This window comes from Mus musculus, chromosome 13 (genome assembly GCF_000001635.26).
Source record: "Mus musculus strain C57BL/6J chromosome 13, GRCm38.p6 C57BL/6J".
NCBI lineage: Eukaryota > Metazoa > Chordata > Mammalia > Rodentia > Muridae > Mus > Mus musculus.
This window is the reverse complement of record NC_000079.6, coordinates 18240412-18260748: the sequence shown is the minus strand read 5'-3', so window position 1 is coordinate 18260748 and position 20337 is coordinate 18240412. Positions and strand designations below refer to the sequence as shown.

At 41.0% G+C, this 20337-nt stretch overlaps 1 protein-coding gene across 1 annotated transcript in view; it reads left to right on the top strand.

The window, feature by feature from the left end:
- The window catches only part of Pou6f2 (POU domain, class 6, transcription factor 2), a gene marked incomplete at its 5' end in the record, with an annotated part of 257085 nt that overhangs the window by 121296 nt on the left and 115452 nt on the right, over window positions 1-20337 (top strand).

Genomic DNA, 20337 nt, shown 5'->3' with positions numbered 1-20337 from the left:
TTCTGTTTTAAATACCTATCCAGTAACACTCAAGTCACTGGGCTTATAGGTTTGAGGTGATCAAGATGCTGGTGATTTTATGAACACTAGTGGGGACTTATCATTTGATATCTTTTCTTTTTTAACTGCAAATACTAACAAAATATAATTGTGGTCTTATACATGCGCTTGAGACTCCCACTACGACTCCAATGAGGAAGCAGGACACTGAAGTTAGGATCCAAGAACATAACAGACATGTGGTAAATGCATGCTGTCTAAACAAATGAAGATATATACATAACTGAATTTCTGTGCCAATGACATTTTTCAGTTTTAATAATTTATAGTCAAAAGCTACAACATAATAAATTACCATAGGGATTGCTTGCTTGTATTATTTTCAATAAAATAGCTCTTCAGAAAGAAAATTCCGCAGGTCTTTTAAATTATTTCACTCATTTAAACATATATTGTATTTATAATGATTTTAGCATTTGATGCAGAAGAGTCTCTAGAATTCTAAGCCAGTAGAAGTTTCCTCTTGGGATAAGTGTTTATTGGCTTGAGGTATATCTAACTATAGAGGTAAATAGTCCTACCTTCCTCTCTGAGCAAGGCATTTAAGGGCTCTGTTTCTCATTTTCCTTACTTAACAAGAGTGAGGTTGGGTTTGATGTATTTCAAGGACTATATCAACACTGGTTCTTATACAGTTCACAGAATGTGAGCAAACATACCCTCATTCTTAGGGGTGGGTGGGACTCTTGATTATCATCATTCTCAAAAACACCTTTTCTTCTAGACATACTATTCCTCTCCCTTTCCCTTACATCCCACTGCCCCCTCGCTTGCTCTCTCTCTCTCTCTCTCTCTCTCTCTCTCTCTCTCTCTCTCTCTCACACACACACACACACACACACACACACACACACACACACACACACACTTGTTCTCATTCCCTCTCCCTGTGTGTGTCCGTATGTGTGTAGGTGTGTATGTGTCTCTACCTTCCCCCACCCCACTCTTGCCTCCTAACACTAGCTCTATGTCCACACTATGTTTGTAATACCACTAAATAAAGAAATTCATGCTCACATTTGTCAGTGATTTCCTGACTGTCTGCATAAACTGTGTGTCTTTGAGGGTAAAAAACATGCATGGATTTTTGTGGCAGCCTAGGCACTAATCCCAGTGCCTAGAACTCTAAGATAGTACTTCAAGCATGGATTGAAGACCTCTGCACCAAAATATTGCTCAAGGGAAGCTTTTTATCACTCCACTGGAGAGCTGGGTAATAAAGCCAGTGGGAGTAGAGCCCTTTAACCAGCCTTTTTATAAGCATCCTAGGTGATTGTTCTGCCCCCCGAGGCTTGATAAACTCTGAGATATATGGTCAGTAAATATGTGTTTCATGCTGAATGAATGTTTACAAAGAAGGGAAAACTTACTGCTCTCTCCAGAAAAGGATTTGGGCTCAGACACGGGCAAAACGGGAAGAAGAAGACAGCAACCTTTAGTCAGCAGCTCTTAGGGTCTGATGCAAAGGGAAAATCATGTTCCCTGAGGAAGAACAAACCAAGGGTTAGATCCTCCAAGCTTATGTGTCCAGATACTGACATCATTTTAAATTGATTCAATTGGGCTGTCCCTTCCCCTGCTTCCATGACAGCTCAAGGGTGTTCCAGAACCTTCTATGTCACTCCCACTACAAACACTCTTTCATGTTAGTAGGTGGGATGCACACATGCAGGCAGTCGTCAGTATTCGACCTTGATGTAGAGAGGAATTTTAGTTCCCCTTGGTTCCCACTCCTTCCATTTCCTCCTGCCATAGGAAAAGGTTCTGCCAACTTCTCTTCCTTTTTTCCCACCTAAATTCCAGTTCTTCTTTCACACTCTACCCAGCTGTTTTAGGAAAGAGAAAAGTGAGTGTCTACCGTTGGCTACCTGCATGCTCACTAGGCTTAAGAATCATTACTTCTGAAAGATATTTTCATGGGAGATGGAGGGTATTTTGACCCTGTCAATCATGACCTCTCAGACACAGAATCCCTGGGGTCATGATACTCTAGCTCTGAGATCTCATCGTTTAGATCTGTTCACTCCTGCCTCCATGGGACTCTAGTGCACATTCTGAGATGGTCCACACTATTGTTTTACTTAAATAGCCCACATCTGGTCTGGTGGAAACTGAAAACTTCAATGCTCCCAGAACCAGGCTGTATATTTACTGTGTGTTGTGTGGGGTAAAAGAGAAACATAGAAAGATTAGGTGAGCTCTGAGACATAGAGGTGAATCCAACATGCCTTCATTTTAATTTTTCAATGTGACATTAATATGCCTATTCAATAGAACTACTCCTTAAAAGTTCTGAATTTGTATCTTTGCCCCAGGCTAGGGAAATGCAATGAAATCTTTGACATACTGAGCAGATTGAGCCACGTGGTCACAGCAGAAGCAACATTGTTTCAGCCCACTACCTGAGATATTCAGAATTGGACCAAATATAGGCTCATTGGTGTCCTGAGAATAATTAACATAGACAAGGTAGGTTAGTTGATGCATTTTTGACAAGGTGATTTCAGTTTACAATGGATTTATTGGGAAAGAACTCCATTATAAATCTAATAGCACCCGTGTAGGATTATGATCAACTAAAAGAGCTGGTGACAGGCGGTAGAGTGACAGTGATGGGGAAACCATCTCAGAAGCCAAAGGGAATCATGGGTAAGTGAAGCATGGTCCAGGCACAGTGCCAAAATCTCAAAATTTAGGAGGCAGGAGAAGGCTGGTTAAAAAAAAACAAAACAAACAAACAAACAAAAAAACTGGAGGCTAACTGAGCTTAATGAGAGAACATTTCAGTATGTGCACATGAAGCCATCTGCAGTAGTTCAACTGAAATGTGAGATTGGAGTGAGACTTTAAAGGACAGAAGTGCAGACTTTTGGGGGAGTGGAGAAAGAACGAAAACCATGATCTCAGAAGAGACAGTATGAACACATCGCTTGGTATTATAATTGGTATTCATATCTGTTTTCCCAAGTAGAATGTGACCGTAATACACACTAGCAGAATCAAGGTTTAAACCACATTTATGTTTGCTTTGCTGTAGATTTCCTGGCAAGTGACCTAACTTGTCCCTTTTATTGTTTGACATTTTATATATGCAGTACTGAGTTTGGAACATTTTCTCTCATGTTTTCTCATCATCCCTTTTTCATAGAAATCCTGCTTTCCAGCAATCCCCTCTGACTTTGTTGTCTTCTTCTCTTTTGAACCAGAAACCCTCAGTGAGGTATAGGGCATCACAAGCCCTTCCCCCAAGCATGATAGCCACAGCTGCAGTGAATTCACCACTATCATATCCAGAAGATACGGTTTCACAATATCTCTCCCCAAACTCTGACTCTTGCATTGTTTCCACCCCATCTTCCACCATGTTCCCTGAGCCTTAGAGGAGGTGATACAGATTCTGGACTGAGCACCCCATGATCATTGGCTCACAACACTTTGACCTGTCACGAGTCTCCATATTAACTACCAACAACTACAAAAGAAAGTGTCTGTGATGAGACTGAGAGCAACAGTAGCCTACTTCTATATTAAAAGGTGGGTGGGGTGTGGGCTTATAGGAGAGAAGTAATGCAGTGGAGGAGAGGTGGCAGAAGAAAAAGAAGTGGGAAGGGAGGTCAGAGATGAAGAGTTGAGTAGGGAAAGGGGACTATTATTTCATCCCAGGCAAGCAAGGGTGAGATGCCCCATGGAGTAATGGGAACAACACTCCTGTCACCAGCTTGGGGATGGTAAGTAATGACTTAATTCGCTACAGAAAGAGAAGCTCTGTGGCTTTACTAGCAGTGTCTGAGACTACATGCTCATCTGTCCTATGCCTCCACCAAGTTTCACTTGTGAACAGAATACACTTGGTAATGGTGAATAGTGAAACATGGTCATGACTGGGAGAAAGAATGGAGCTGTGGGACCCCACATCCACAAGCAACTCTGTCCCTTTACCAGGGCTTACTCAGTAGAGCAGTGCATTTGTTATGCCTGGTTGATATCCACAGAATGAACATAGTAAAAACTCAACCTTCAGTACAAACATTTTTAGTGTATTTGCCTTATTATATACCCCCTCAGATTGGTTGGAATGATATTTTTTTATTTTTCTATGATTATGATTTGTTCTATACATCTGAAACACCATTCTATCTAATCAGATAAATTTTAAGGGTTTTCAAATCTTTTTGTTTCCTCTGAGTGTATATTTTAAAACACTTTTATTAGTCCGTTGATCAGACTCACACTCCTTTCTCCAACTCCTACTCCTCCATCTATTCCCTTCCATTTCCATCCAGCTCTGTGTCTCCCCCCCACCCACATATATCAGGACCAATTTGTGCTGCCTGAATATTCTTGGCCATGTGTCCTTCCTCTAAAGTGTGGTCCACTTACTGGGGGCACTTGTCTTAGAGAGAGCAGGTCCTCCCTCTTACAGCAGCTCACAATTGTCAACAGTATTTTACATACTTCTTTTAAGTTCTTATAGCCTACTGTCAAATCCTAAATCCTTAGAGCATCACTAACTTCCTTTTGTAACTTCCTACTTAGAAATGCCATTATTCTGCTGAACTTTTACAACAAGGCTTCAGGGGTGTTATGGACACTGCCTTTGCTCACATAGTTATTTTGAAAAGAATGTGAACTTTGTATATAAAAACAAAAGCACAATATTTGTAAAGCAGTGGTTCTCAACCTAGTGCAATGACTCCTTACTACAGTTCCTCATGTTGTGCTGACCCCCAGCCATAAACTGTACATTTTCTACTGTTATGAATTATAATGTAAATATAATGCTTGATGTGCAAACCCGCAAAGCAGTCAAAACCCACAGGTGAGAACCACTGATCAGTCAGTGGCCATTCCTTGCATGATGGGCATTTTATCTCCTTCAAAACTGAGCAGTGGTCTCATTAATCCATTCCCATGATATACTTTCTTTGTGAACAAAATCAGAGAAAGCATGCAATCCACATTAGGCAAGAAGAACAAACTAAAGCGAATAGGTGGCCAGTCACATTTCAGCTTTCAGCAATGATCATATGCTATGATTTAGTGAATATAGATAGATAGATAGATAGATAGATAGATAGATAGATAGATAGATAGATAGATAGATGGTGAAGCAGAAAAGGCAGCAAACAATCACGTGAGAAGAGAAGCACATGTTATAAAGCAAGATACACTTGGTATTCCCTCGTGGGACTCAGAGAAGAGCATTCACCGAAGATGTCAGGTGCCACTTAATTCTAGTTCACCACAAGGTGGGAGTGCCGGACACTCTGTGTGGTTTTAAAGAACACAGACAATGCATATATTATGAAGGCTCTCCTGATTTTATTTTTAAGAACTGTCAACAAACTCAAACTGTTTCAAAGTCTTGTTTTCGTAAGTATGAGAGTGGGGTATTCCTGCTTACTGGCTGTTTACAACCACTTACCACTAGGTGCTACCTCTGAGCTAAAAGTGAAGGTTCTCATAATGGCTAGTGTCTAAAAGTGGAGGCTGGAAGCAGAACGCACTCAGCTCCTAGTATGTGGCTAAGCATTGAACTATATTTAATTCTTCACTGTAGGAATGAGCATGTATCATCTTAAAGAACATAGTGAGATAAGCTGGGCACGGTGGTCTAGTCATGTAATTCTAGCACAGGAGGGTGAGATAGAAAGAGCATGAGTCTAACATCGTTAGTGTGGTCCTGTCTCAATGCTACAGTACATTTGCATACACTCAAACTGTGTGTGTGTGTGTGTGTGTGTGTGTGTGTGTGTGTGTGCCTCTGTGCACACGTATGCAATCATGGTTGTGTTTTAGAAAATTCTAGGCAAAGAAAAAAGAGCTAATAATTGGGTGAGTAAGATATCAGAGTCCAGTTATAAGCTTTCTCAGTGATTCACACAAGGTAATGAAGTTAAACTAAGGGGAAGAAAAGAATGAAATAAATATGTAAACTCTCCTAGGAGCCTTGGAGTCATTAATGCTGCTTACAGTTTTCAGGCTCCTCCCTCTCTGGGAGCTGACTGCACTTCCTGTGTTGGCCAATGACCATGAGTGATTAGAGAAAGTGATGGGGTTACTGCAGTGCCAGGATATTTAATTCCCACCCTCAAAGGCTCTTGCGTCCTGGTGTCATCCTGACAATTGTCAGAACAGTGATTGTTTTACCCAAGTGTCTGTGATGAGCCTAAACCCCTGCCTCCTATGATGTAAAAAATACAAAGAGCTTGTTAGGCTCTGGTACTGAGAGTTTAAGAAGCAATGTTGCTACATGTTCTAACTTATCCAAAGGACTGATACTACCCTGTATCCTAATCTGTCCAAAGGGGGATCATTACTACAGTGTATCCTAACCCATCCTAAGAAAGATGTTACTACAATTTAGCTTAACCTGTCCTCACTGGTACATTTGTCTTATTCTCTCTTTCTTTAAAATACTGCATCAGAGACAATATAAATATACTACTATTTTACCTCCTATATGCAAGATAAGTCTGCTTGTCAAAATCTGTGAGATGTACACTCACTTTCCAGCATGTATTGCTCTTTTATGAAATTTCCTAGGGTTCTTTTTCTAATGACATTTTTCTACCAAATAACTACTATCAGTGTATTTCACTAAAGCTGAGTTGTCATCTCTCTAACTTATTATAGATAAAAATATTTAAAATTATTTGAACTGAGTGGTTAATAAATTGGTTCAAAATAAGAAAATGATAAATGCATTATATTCATCAGCCCACTAAAGAACTCAAATGCAGAGGTGGGAAGAGAAAATAAAACAATAACATTTATGACATGACATAATATGAGCAACCTTTGATATTGTACTTAACCAACATTTCACCATTCATGGTCATTCTTGCAACAAGTTTCTTTTTCAAAATCTAGACAAGTTTGAGAAGGGTGAATTTTAAGGTCCTATACCTCAAAATATAAAAATACATTCAACTTCAGGGAAGCATCATTGTTTATTGTGAATCCATGTAGTGTTAGGCTGTCCATGGCTCTAGACTCTGGACTTAGATTTTATTTTTAACCTGTGAGATGAAGTATGTCTTTGAACAACAACAAAAGCATGACTCCGGTGGAGTTGGGTCTATAAAGCTTTTGGCAAACCTAGGGTTGTTGTGAAGGAACAAAATTGAATTGGCTGTTTAGGGAGTTTCAACTCAACCTAGATAGGGCATACTGCTGCTGATTTGAAGGGAATTACAAAGAGAACATAGTCAGGTTTTTAGGAAGAAATCTCCTACTGTACATTGGAGCTTCCAAAGCCTTCTAAGGGAATCAGCCACCGCATCATTGTCACTTAACATTTTTTTAATCTGAACTGACAGATCGCTGGAGAATAACTGTAGGGAATAAGCTTCATATTGGCAGAGGGGATGGATTAAATCAACCATGAGAATCAGCACTGGCCCATGCATCTATAGCCTAAAAGAACTGTGAGGGAGCAGAGTGCTGTGTTTAAACCAGGCGCAGTAGCCATTGAATTGCTTGTAATATTTTCTCTTGCAAATCTCCATTTGAAATGAAAAGTGAGTCTTCATGCATTAAAAGTCAGGGTTCAGCTTGCGCTGTCTTCTACTTTTAAGAATCATGCAACTGTTTGATTAACACAGAAACACAGCACATTTCTTCCTTTCCCTCTTATCTTTAATCTCATTTAGCAAATATGGATTCTCTTGTACCTTAATAAAAGAAGTACAGGTTTTTCCCTAGGAAATTCATGTTCAATAAGTATTAGCTGCAATTTTTTTTTAATGGCTGGCAAAAGTGTCCTTCACAGTTCAAAATGGTGGGCTTGTGTTATATGAACTTCTCAATACATGCAAATGTACTCTCTATACTAAACTCACATAGTATCAAGAGGGTGGGGGCATAGACACAGCAATTCTTGGTGAATCTCAGCACTCTTAATCAAACAACTTGATGAGTGAGCAGCCATCCTCGGGGACACTCCCAGTACCCCCACAGGATTCTTCAAACCACTGCAAACTGCAAGACAAGGATCTCAGATACTGGATCTTGGCCTCATCTTAGGGCAAATGGACTTCAAATCAGTAATCAACTTTCCGTACACAATCTTTACAGGGTTGTGCAAACATGGGTCAAGCAAATCAGGAAACATACAGGAGCTGTCCAGGGGAACTCAATTTCAAATGCCTGTTAAGATCCTCAGGGTTCTGGTGTGATATTACATTTACACCACAGAGAACTAAAAATTGGATAGAGACCGGCAGGAATGAAGTTTTTAGACCTTTGTTTTCTTAAGGAAGATCTTTCATGTATTAATAGAACTACTACATTTCCTTGCCTTAATCATTTTACCCATAGGCTCATAGAAGACATTGTATACACGAGGTTCCTTATACGTGCTACTCTATAGCAATGTTGTAGTCTCAGAGTCCAGGGATGGATTGGCGAGACCACGGCTGGTGCTGATTGCTTGTGGAGACTGACATCCTACCTTTGTATCCTCAGCCCCTTTTGCTTTCTCTGCCTCCTTTTCTATCAGACTATCTGAACCACTTTGCTTTCAAGGAAGCTGCATTTATTAAGAAGTACACATGCATTCACCCCCTTATAAGCTAATTTTTTCAATCAAAGGTGTTTATAGCATTCGAGATTCCATTAAGTATGAATTTATCTTCGTCGTCACACTGGCTAAGCCAGATAGGTGGATTAATCCAGGCAAGCTTCTTAGGGGAAAAATAACAGTTTCATAGATCTGCACTTAATTTTCACTGGGAAAAGCTCATCATTTAAAAATAAGTTTAAGTTCTAAGCCAGGCCTTAGTTTGCCCTTGCTTTTGAGAGTTGAGCAATAGAGCTCTTTACAGAAGGGGAATTCTCTCAGAAATTTGAAGGCATTGCTCCTCTGCATTCAGTCACAGAGTTTCATTAATAAAAGGCAGCTAAGTCCACGGTAATGATGCCAGATGCCTAGCTCTTGATGGGTTGCCAGTTTTCTTTGCAGAATCCTTTCAGATTTAAAAAATCTATTTTTCTTCGGTGTTTTCAATCCCATGAGGAAATTGTTCAGGGTAGGTCTTGTTTGTTTGATATTGGTTGGCACTCAGTAAGAATGTGAGTGGAAACACGAAGGACTGGGGAGATTAGGCGAAGAGCTCCGTATGGCAGAGATATTGTAGATTAATAGGTTTGTTCAGGTAAGTGTAAGAAAAGAACCATACTTTGGAGTGCTCACAGAGACATTAAAATCTTGATTCTTTCCTGGGTGGCTTTTATAATTTCTTCAGAGCGAAGTCTTTACATTATTTTTCTAGTATTTATAGGCCTAGCTTTGATCCATTCTACCAGACAAGGTAGTGAGCAGTTCTATGAAGAGACCTCAGAAAAGGCCTCTGAATTCAGGGGCTCTCATTTCATTTGTGTCTTGCGCTTCTCTGACAACTTTGGCCAGGTGCTGCCCCTTCTTTCTGCTTTACCCGGCTCTCCCCTTTCTCTACCTTACCTGTGTAGTGATCAATCTGATGTGTCTCGTAATTCATTCCTCTTAAATGTATTCCAACACCCATGTGTCCCAAAATCTCCATAAAGGCAGGGAAGATTCATGAATTATCATTCGAAGGGAGGGGGAGAAAATAATCCACTAAAGAACACCTGATTTCCAGGAGTCTGATTTCTTCTCTGCCAAGCCCATCACATTTTTTCCTCCAGAGCAAGTTGTTTAAATGAAATATTCTTAAAGTTCCTAGGGAGATGAATAAGAAAGTAGCCTCGATTGAAGGTCAAGGAAGAGCAAACCCACATACTTCTTGTGAGCTGCTAGGAGTCCCAGGGACAATGTCTCCTGGTCCTTGGGGAATGTTGTTTAGAAGGTTTATTTTGTGCCACTCTGGAACCTCTTTTCTAACAAGCTCCCTTGGTAATTCTGGCCCATAGCCAAAAATGGGAGATGGCGGAAGCCACCAAGCTGAGATAGGCCTAGCTTATCCATGGATAGAAATATGCATAGATATTATCAGGGGATAATTGTTCTCTTTACCCTAGACACCTCAAGTAGTATGTAGATCTCTGTCTTAAATGCACAGGGGAGAAAAAGAGTAAGGACCTATGCAGCCATATTTTGAAATTAAGCCCAGATGGAGACAGATGCCTATCGTCTCTAAGCTGTCTTGTTTTTGACTGTGGCCAAAAATAAAAGTGGGATTTCCCACCAAGTCTTCACCTTCTGTGAATTTTCAAAATCCTGTCCCTAACCATCTATATTTCTGCATCTAATTTGCATTTTTTTTTGTCTACTAGAGTAAGCTGCACTTGTCCTCAGTGGGAACCAGAAATGGTTGCTTCCTTGCATCCTTGGGCCAGCTTGATTTGCTGTTATTGCCTAAGCCCTAAGTGGTGTGAGCACAGATGTCTAATTTACTAAGTAAAATTCTTCCTCTTAAGTCATACTGAATGCCATACTCCGTTCTTCTAGACAGCTTGTGCCATCAAGGTGACTATACTGAGGCCCCTTTCCCCCCTCCACTCATACATCTTACCTACCCCCTCCTGTCACCCCTGCTCTTTATAAAACCCCAAGGTTCATACTCAGATTGGCATCCTATCCTCAGAATGAACATTTCACTTCCCATCAGCAGATTTGTTTCTTTATTTATTTTATTGGGTATTTATTTCATTTACATTTCCAATGCTATCCCAAAAGCCCCCCACATGCTCCCCCACCCACTCCACTACCCACCCACTCCCACTTCTTGGCCCTGTCGTCCCCCTGTACTGAGGCATATAAAGTTTGCATGACCAATGGGCCTCTCTTTCCAGTGATGGCCAACTAGGCCATCTTCTGGTTCATATGCAGCTAGAGACACGACCTCCGGGGGGTACTGGTTAGTTCATATTGTTGTTCCACCTATAGGGTTGCAGATCCCTTTAGCTCCTTGGGTACTTTCTCTAGCTCCTCCATTGGGGGACCTGTGATCCATCCAATAGCTGACTGTGAGCATCCACTTCTGTGTTTGCTAGGCCCTGGCATAGTCTCACAAGAGACAGCTATATCTGGGTCCTTTCAGCAAAATCTTGCTAGTGTATGCAATGGTGTCAGCGTTTGGAAGCTGATTATGGGATGAATCCCAGGATATGGCAGTCTCTAGATGATCCATCCTTTCGTCACAGCTGCAAACTTTGTCTCTGTAACTCTTTCCATGGGTGTTTTGTTCCCAGTTCTAAGAAGGGGCAAAGTGTCCACACTTTGGTCTTTGTTCTTCTTGAGTTTCATGCGTTTAGCAAAAAGGTGGTTTGTCTACAATAGGGCCGATATTATGTGGGAAGAAACTACCTAAAGAAATAAATAACATCAATGAACAAATACTTTTAAATGCAGTTCTGTACCCAAGTATTTGTACCCCCACCTCAAGAGCATGACCAAGAAGGGCATTTATCTACAAATGAGTGTTTGCTTTTATGAAAACTCTTATGAGGAATGGTTTGCCCCATCTATAACTGCAATCGTGTTGTGCTCACAGGCTTTGAAAAGTTGACACCTTATTACAGAGTCTCTGGAAGCATTGGCAAGCTGTGTGTGCTAGGGAAGGTTATGGAACCATTCTGAGCCTGCATTGTGCAACACAATATAGCATTGATAGCATCTGCCATTAAGTTGTCTTTAAAAGCCACTTCACGATATTCAGTGGCAACCCTTTCTAAACTAAAAGACAATGTTACTTTCAGCCTACACTGTGTTCCACCTGTGTGCAGAGCAGCCAAGACTTCCCAGAATTTCTAGAAATCATTGCTCTGGTGAGTTACATGACTTAGAATTGACCCTGTAGTCAGGTTCAATATACATCTCCCCACCAAGGGTGGGCCAACATGCTCAATGTTGAGTATAGGCCCAGCTCTAGGTGGACTATAGGTGGATTAGATAACAACAAGCTCTCCTTAGGAACTTGTGAAGCTGCTTCTTGTCTGTCAAAAAGAATCATTTGCTTTACCTCTGACTTACGGCTCTCCAGTTTACATATACCTGTGGCACCTATCAGCATATCAAGATCTGTGCTGGCCTCTGGGCTCCCTCAGACTCTCTCTAATATACTAGCCCTTTTCACCACCTTTTTTCCCCTAAACTCCCTCCATCTACCAGGTTTCTCTTCCCTCAGCTACTCATACCTCTTATAACCCAGCTCCCATGCTGTCTCTGTTCTCCATCCCCTGCCCTTCTCCCCTTCTCACAGATAGCCTTGGGCATGTCATCTCCTGGACAGCTTCTTCTCTCCTATCTCCTGTCCCTCTCTGTCTGATCTGGACTCTTCCCAATGCCTCTGTCCTCACTTTCATATCTACAAAAACAAAACTTCCCATACTATGGAGTGATCATTTTAGCAGTTTCTTTACTGCACCCCCTTAAATATAACCTTATATCAGAAACCACTCATATACACCTGTGTGTCTTTGTAAGCTTTCTAGTGTTCTAATAAACATTATGACCAGAAGCAATTGAGAATGAAGGAGGTTATCATGAAGAGAAGTTAGGGCAAGAATTCAAAGCTAGCAGAAACTGAAGCAGAAGCCATGGATGAATGGTGTTTACTGGCTTGCTCTTCATGGCTTCCTCAGCCTGCTTTCTTACAATCTGCAGGACCATCTTTGTAGGGAGGCACTGACCCTTGTAAGCTGGGCCCCTCTTACATCGATCATTACACAAGAAAATGCTCTACAAGCTTGCCCACAGACCAGTCTGAAGGAAGCATTTTCTCAACTGATGTTCTTCTTAACAGATAACACTAACTTATGTCATGTTGACCAAATCTGTCAGAACATCATGATACGTCTTCAGCGCTTATGCCTCTCCAGTGGGCACAGTGTGTTCCTCTCTAAGTAGGTTGACCTCTCAGTGCTCTCAAGGAACAGACTAAAGAAGTTCACCAGTAAGACTTGAAGTCAAGCAAATAGTCCTGAACTCAGCCCTTTCGCAGGGACAACGCTGCGGACTGCAGACCTTGAAGCCATGAGGATGGGATGAGGATACAGGCTGTGTAGACTGAGCCTAGGCATGTGAACACAGAGATAAAGACATGCTTTTCTAAACAGAGTGAAGTAGATAAAGTTAGCTATTTTATTGACTTTAAGCATGTAGCTCAGTAGCCTTGAGCACCTTACTAATGTTGTTCAACCTTTACCATTATCTAGATCTAGAATTTTTTCATTGTCTCCAACTGAAATTCCACAGCCATTAGCAGTGGAATTAGCACTTCTCCTACTCCAGACCCTACTAACTGCCCCTGTGCTTCCTGCTTGTATTCACCTCTTCTTCCTGTTTATTATTAGTGGATTCATACTGTGATGGCTCCTTTCAGTTACCACATTTTCAAGGTTGCTCATTTTTATTTTCTTGACACTATTTCTCTCCCTACAAGTAGGTATACTCCAGGAAATTAGGATAAGAGTAGGTTTGAAATATCATTAATCACCATGCTTTTGGTGGGACCCTTAGTCAATTTTAAAAAGACCCACCAGCTTCCTTCCTTCTCAGCATGGATAGTCACCCTCTGTTTTTGGTATTCTTCCTCTGTGTATATTATTTTTAATAGAAAAGTAAATATAAACTTCTCAAATCAGAAGCCAATAATTAATTGCACACGTTAGCATAGCATAATGTCTAGTGTTTGTTCTATTAGTACACATATGCTATTCCAGACACTAAATAATGTCACTATCACTTCTGGACAAACCTATCACACTGCTTGTCCCCTGAGAGAAAAATGTGGTTGGCCTTGCTGGGCACTGTCTCCTCCATTAAACAATAACCAGAACATAGCAAGGACTCAGTAAATATTTGTTGAGTAAATGAATGCATGTAATGATGCAAAAATAGAGAAATGATAGTAAGTCATGATGTATAGTACAGCAGGATTCCTGCCCTGCGGTCCTCTAACAATACACAGAGGGCTGAGTAATGACCCTCCATGGCCTCTGATTTCAGCACTGTGCTTAACAGAGGAGACTAACTGATAACAAGCAACAGCTTGCTATCCTACATGCAAGTCCAGCTATTGCATGTTTTCATTGTTTTTTCTACTTGTTTGAGAGAGACAGAGTCAGAAACACACACACACATGTATACACACACACACACACACACACACACAGAGAGAGAGAGAGAGAGAGAGAGAGAGAGAGAGAGAGAGAGAGATTTAGTACAGACACCCAAATCTCCACAAGCAGCAAAGATTTTAAGCTGAGAGATAAGGGGAAACAGAGAACTCATAGATTATAGCCAGAGGTCAGTGGAATAGTCAGAAAGAAGAACATGGAACAAACCAGATAGGACCTGTGAATACCTTGTATATTTGTTGGTGTTCTCTAAGGACACAGAACCCATAGGATGAATTTATATTTTTAAATTAGATTCTTTAGATTGCCTTACATAATGTAGTCTGGGTAATTCACCGTGCTGTCTTTGTCCTGAGAGTCGGTAGCTGTTCCAGCTATAAGGCTAAATGCTTCAAAGCCTCAATATGATGACCTGGAGAAGTCCTGGAGAGTCATTCATCTTTAGTCTATGTTGAAGGCAAAAGAACTGAGTTCTGATGTCAGCAAAAGAATGTGTTGGCAACACTGGTGGCAGCAATAACAGAAAGAACGAAAGTATAGACAAACTTGGGAACCAGGTAGATAGGCTCACCAGCAAAACTCAAAGACAAACAAGCAAAAACTTCCCCACCCCTGGGGGAAGCTTCCTATGTGGCCACATTCAAGGTAGGTCTTCTCACACACAGTAATGTAACCAAGAAAATTCTTCAGAGACTAGTCTAATGGAGATAATCCCTTACAAGTGTTTGGTGAGGCTTATCCTAGATCCTGTCAAGTGGACAATATTAACCTTCCACCTTGTTGTTGGAGAGTTTCTAGCCCTTGCATTTCTCTGGTCCATCCTACATTTGTTTACTTTGCTTCTAATTGAGGATATCCTGTTCTCTATATTCAGATACTACTCATCCTAGTATCTTGCTCCTACCAAGCTCTTACAGTCAGGTCCTGTCCTAAGGTTCTGTGCCTGTGTCCTGAAAACAGCTAGAAAAGTGTATAAGAGCAGGGAAGTCACTCTCTGAGGGCTGCATCTCACAAGAAACCTCAGACCCATCATTGGTAGACATGTCTAACCTGCAGCACAGGACGCTGAGAATACAGCCCAACAGAAAAATCATAACCTCATTTTTCTATATGTGATGTCTTCTTTTTCCCTTTCCTTTCCTCTTTCTTTTTCTTCTATTACTGGGTTGAGTGGATTCTCAAATGTGAACTTTGTAGATAACTCTATTTCCCAACATCAGACAGTTTGACACACCTAGGATTGGGTTGAAGAGAGCTTTACTTTACCACAGAGTTAGTTCTTGGGCTCAGATTGAAACCTGAAGGATCCTGTCCCCAGCTGTCCCATGATTCCTGTGTCCTCTGGGCTCTAGGAGGGTCCCACTGGGCCAGGTATTGGAGCAGTAGTGGTGGTCTCACCTGTGATCTTAGGTGTGTCAGCACTTCTGGGAGACTAGCTCTCTTCAGGTGGGATTAGGTTGCAGAGAGCGCTGGCACAGGGTTAGCTGTGGGGTACAGATGGAAATCAGAAGGATCCTGACCCTGGCTGCTCTCAAGACAACTCTTATAAAGTGAAACATTTAACTGGGCCTGGCTTATAGTTTTAGAAGTTCTGTCCATTATCATGGCAGGAGTCATGGTAGCATCCAGGCAGCCATGGTGCGGGAGTAAAAACTGAAAGTTCTACATCTTGATCCAAAGGCAGCCAGGAGGTGGTTCTCTACACTAGGTGGAGTTAAGCACTGGAGTCCTCAAAGCCCACCTACACAGTGACACACTTCCTCCAACAAGGCCACTCCTCCTAATAGTGCCACTTCCCATGGGCCAAGCATATTCAAACCACCACGTACCCTAAGGAATCTGTACCCTACTACACAGGCACCTCCAATTCCATGTTCATCACATTCCTATTCATAATAGGTAGAAAATGGAACCAGCCCAGATTTCCATCAACTGACAAGCGGATCGTGAAAATGTACAAGTACACAATGAAATTTCATTCAGTTACCAAGAAAAAATAAATTTTGAAAGTTGCAGAAAAAAATGAACAGAACTGAAATATAAATATACTGATAAACGTAAACCCACTCAGAAGGAGAAATGCAGCATATTTTCTCTGATCTGTGGATCCTAGCTCTGACTCTTTAATTATATGCCTTTCCCACAGAGGATCTTGGGAACCAAAGAAACCAAAACAGAGATAGTTGAGGAGGCTTTAAGGCAAGAAAGACCATACCACATAGGCTACATGATGGTGGTATACAGCATAGGGCATGTTTTCATTTCTCTGGGATCTCATGGATTATTTAAAGTGCAGGAACAATTAGCCTGTGCCCTAAATCTGAAGATTCAATGAACTATTGATCAAAAGTACTTTTAACTCCATCTGCAATAAATGTGCATAGATTTCTCCATTATTTTGACTCTCTAGACAAAACAGTGTAACAATTAGCAATACAGTAATCATACCATGCTATTTATAAGTAATACAGAGGCCTTTTAATGTATGTGGGAGGACTTGCATACGATATATACAGTTGTAAAAAGGAGATGTGAGCTCCGGTGAATTTGGCTATCCACAGAAGTCCTGGAAACTAAGCCAATTCCCAAGAACTCTTTCAGTTTCTACTCTGGGCTTTTGGAACTGATCTCACATAGATCTCATAGTATGCAATTTGCTGCTGATCACTCGGGCTGTGTGGTCCTATTGAAGTGTAAGGTTCACTATGGAAACCTTAACATTCAAAATGAGGAATTGTTTTTAATACACAGTTGAATTAGAGAAACTGAACAAATAGCAAACTGCAGGATTCCTGGCTACTCCTTGGTCATATTAAATTATTTATTTTGAAAGTTTCATGTCATTTTCCCACAGCTTTCCATTCTCTAGGAAGTTGTGGGTTTGAGAGAATTTTGCTTTCCCTCCTCTTTTCAAAATCTTGATATGTTTTTATATTATGTATTCTTCCATAGCCTAAGTTTCATATTTACTATTAGCCCTGTCCAGTGTATTGTAACCAGATGTAGAAAATAAGTACCAGAAGATAGTAAAATCTTGGATGTTACATGACTGATGGCAGTTGTGTACCATATTATCTGTGGACATCATTTGTGTAGTTCATCTATGTCCTTAACCTTTCTCAGTTTTCTTGTTTTTTACTTTCTATGTCCATATTTTACTTTGCTTTATAATATGAGACATCATGTTTCTATAGCTCATATCATTAGATAGTTGATTTTGACATTTATTAGACATTATATAATACACTCTTACATATTTCTTCCTACTTTCTTTGTGCCCACCACACATATGACCATATCTGACTTCCCATTACTGTGATGCTTCAGATACAACTCGGATGCAATGGGGTTTTGCTTGGGTTTGTGCCTTTGCAGTCAAGTTGCTATTAGAGGAAATATCTGAGTAATGTGAGCTCGTGAACACAAAGTATTGAAGACACATCTGGGACCCTGTCTCATTAGTAGGTTAGGGTCTGTTGCACTTGTCTGCCAATACCTACCTGCCAATATTCCAAAGTCTTTCCAGTTTCTAAATGGTGATTTAGATTAATGCTTTTCTAATCCAAATGAAACCATGTGGTATTGGATGCAGCCATGATAATAAGCACTGTTATATACCTCACTTGAAAGAAGCCTAGACACACATGGTTTGAATAGGGCAGGAGATGAGGTGCAGATTCCACTGTCTATAACCACACCACAAAAGATTCCAAACCCCTCTTTTCCAGGGATCCCAGAATGCAAGAGATCTTGAGGGTCAGAATTGATTTGGGATTCTTGATTTTCAATCAAATGTGATTTTGTATGATTAAAACGAGTGAGAGAAAAATAACAAAATAGGCTTTCAGCATTCTGCAATGAGGACAGTGACTGAGTCACTGATAAGTCACATTCAAGGCCCCGGGGCACAGAGGATGTTGCTAACTCACCTGTGCAGCTGCACCCTCCTGGAGAAAATGAGAGTTGTTATCTGACATCTAACATATGCCAAGGCCGATTGTAAGAATCATCTTCGTGTCTCTGAAGTTTAGGTGACTCAGAACCTCCTTGACTCTTAGTTGCAGCCAGTTATCTCAAAATTGCCCCCATAATTGTCACTCGGGTTATGATTTCTGGGTGTTTCTCCAGCTAGATGTTCCATCTCCATCTTCACTTCCTTCTCTGAAGCTTTCTTTCTATAGGCCCATGTAGTTACAAGTTCGCCTGCCTGACACCAGCTCAGAAAGGACTAGGTGAAGTCTAGAACCGATGGGGTCCATAGTCTGTCTCTTCCCTCCAGAAGGTCAGATGCCACTACACAGGGAGAGTGAAGCCAATTTTTGGACAAATGTGGTTCTAGGTCCTCTACTTTCTGGGTGTCCAGATGCTGCTGCACACCAGACTGGATGGATGAAGCAGAGTCTGGAATGGATAGAATCAAGTCCCAGTGGGTGAGGAGAGAGAAGGCCCTCTTCAAGCATCTTAGTGTTAGGTGAAGATCTTCTCCAACAATCTTTAATGACGCAGCTCTCTGAGACAATCTTAGCTTGTGTATATTTCTGTATTCAGGATGGACTTCAACACATAGACCTTTTTCATGGTGAACCAAGAATTATATAATTTGGGGGTGAGAATAGCCAGGGTAGAAAAAGGACATTGGCTGAAAGCTAAGGTCCTGAGATGCCTCATTAGCAAGGACAGGTGTTCCAGGTGCTGTGACCACGTGGTTGGAGGTCGCTTTGGTTATTTGTTCCAAAGCAGGCATAGAAGCAGGGAGGTATATGGTTCCACTCCTGCTAGTCTCGGGATGAGATTCTAAGTCTCAAGTTTTGAGATTTCCAGGGCTTGAACCTGCTCTACTTACCAGTTCTATGCCAGTTCCTCTGGTGGCACAGTTCACGTGCCATACAGGGCATGGTTCTTGTCCTCACCCTTCAGGTTTATCTAGCTCTCTTTTGTCAGGTTCATACCATCTATCATTTAATTAATTAACACTTATGAATCTAGCTTATACTTCTGCTAGGGTTCTGTAATAATTACCTCCAAATGGCATTTTTATGGATTAATATTATGTCCTTAAAGACACTGTAAGCTTCTAGAAGGTAAAACTCTGTCTCCCTAAATCCTATATCCTATCTGGCACCCTACCATTATCTATGTGGCATTCAATGTCTCTTATAAGATGATTCTTTACAAAAGCAGACATTAGTTAATGTCCCTGCTGGCTACACTCAAGATGCATGCCTTTTCAGGTATAACTGCTGTGTGAAGTCATGTATATTATATAACAGTTTATATTAGGTATTTTTCTAGATTTAAAAACTGAGGTTGCCTTAGATAATGAACATCTGAGAAGCAACGTTGCTTGATCAGTGCAGAGATAGCTTTCCACAGACACAACAAGAAAAATCTTAATTTATTCTTTTAGCTCTTTGAGATGCTGAAGCACCTAAACCAATTCACAACCACCAAACACAATCCTTTCACTTTAAGAACTTTGTCTGGTTGGTGGTTCAGTCTCTGGGCGCCCCTAAGGGTCCAGGTTAGTTGACTCTGCTGGTCTTCCTGTGGAATCCTATCTCTTCCAGGTCCTTCAATCCTTCCAACTCTTCCACAAGACTCCCTGATTTAGCAGTGGGTTTCTTCGTGTACTTCTCTCAGCTGCTGAGACAGCATAGCTGGTGGACAGTTATGCTAGGGTCCCTTCTGCACGCATTACAGAGTATCATTAATAGTGTCAGGGATTGGTTCTTGCCCATAGAATGGATCTCAAGTTGGGTCAGTCATTAGTCTCTGATCCATTTTTGTCCTTATACTTTGGGACTCTCAGAGACTGAACCACCAACAATCAAAGAACATACAAGGACTGGACCTAGCCCACCCCCACATTATATATGTATATGTGTACGTGTATACATATAGTAGATGTACTACTTACCTTTGTGCAGGTCTCCCAACAACTGAAGGGGAAACCTTACCCTAACTCTGTTATTTGCTTGTGAATCCTGTAGGAGAGGATGTGACTAGTCCTGCAGTGAAGTGAGGTGCCAGGGAGGGTTGGTGCCTGAAGGGAAGGGGGACCTCCCCCTTCTCAGAGGTGAAGTAAAAGAGGGATGAGGAAGCTAATTCAAGATATAAAGTGTTTAAATTAATTAATTGATGGGGAAAACCTTTGTCAGATCAGCAAGCAAAAAATAATTGAATCATACAAAGTTCTTTTACTCCAAAACATCT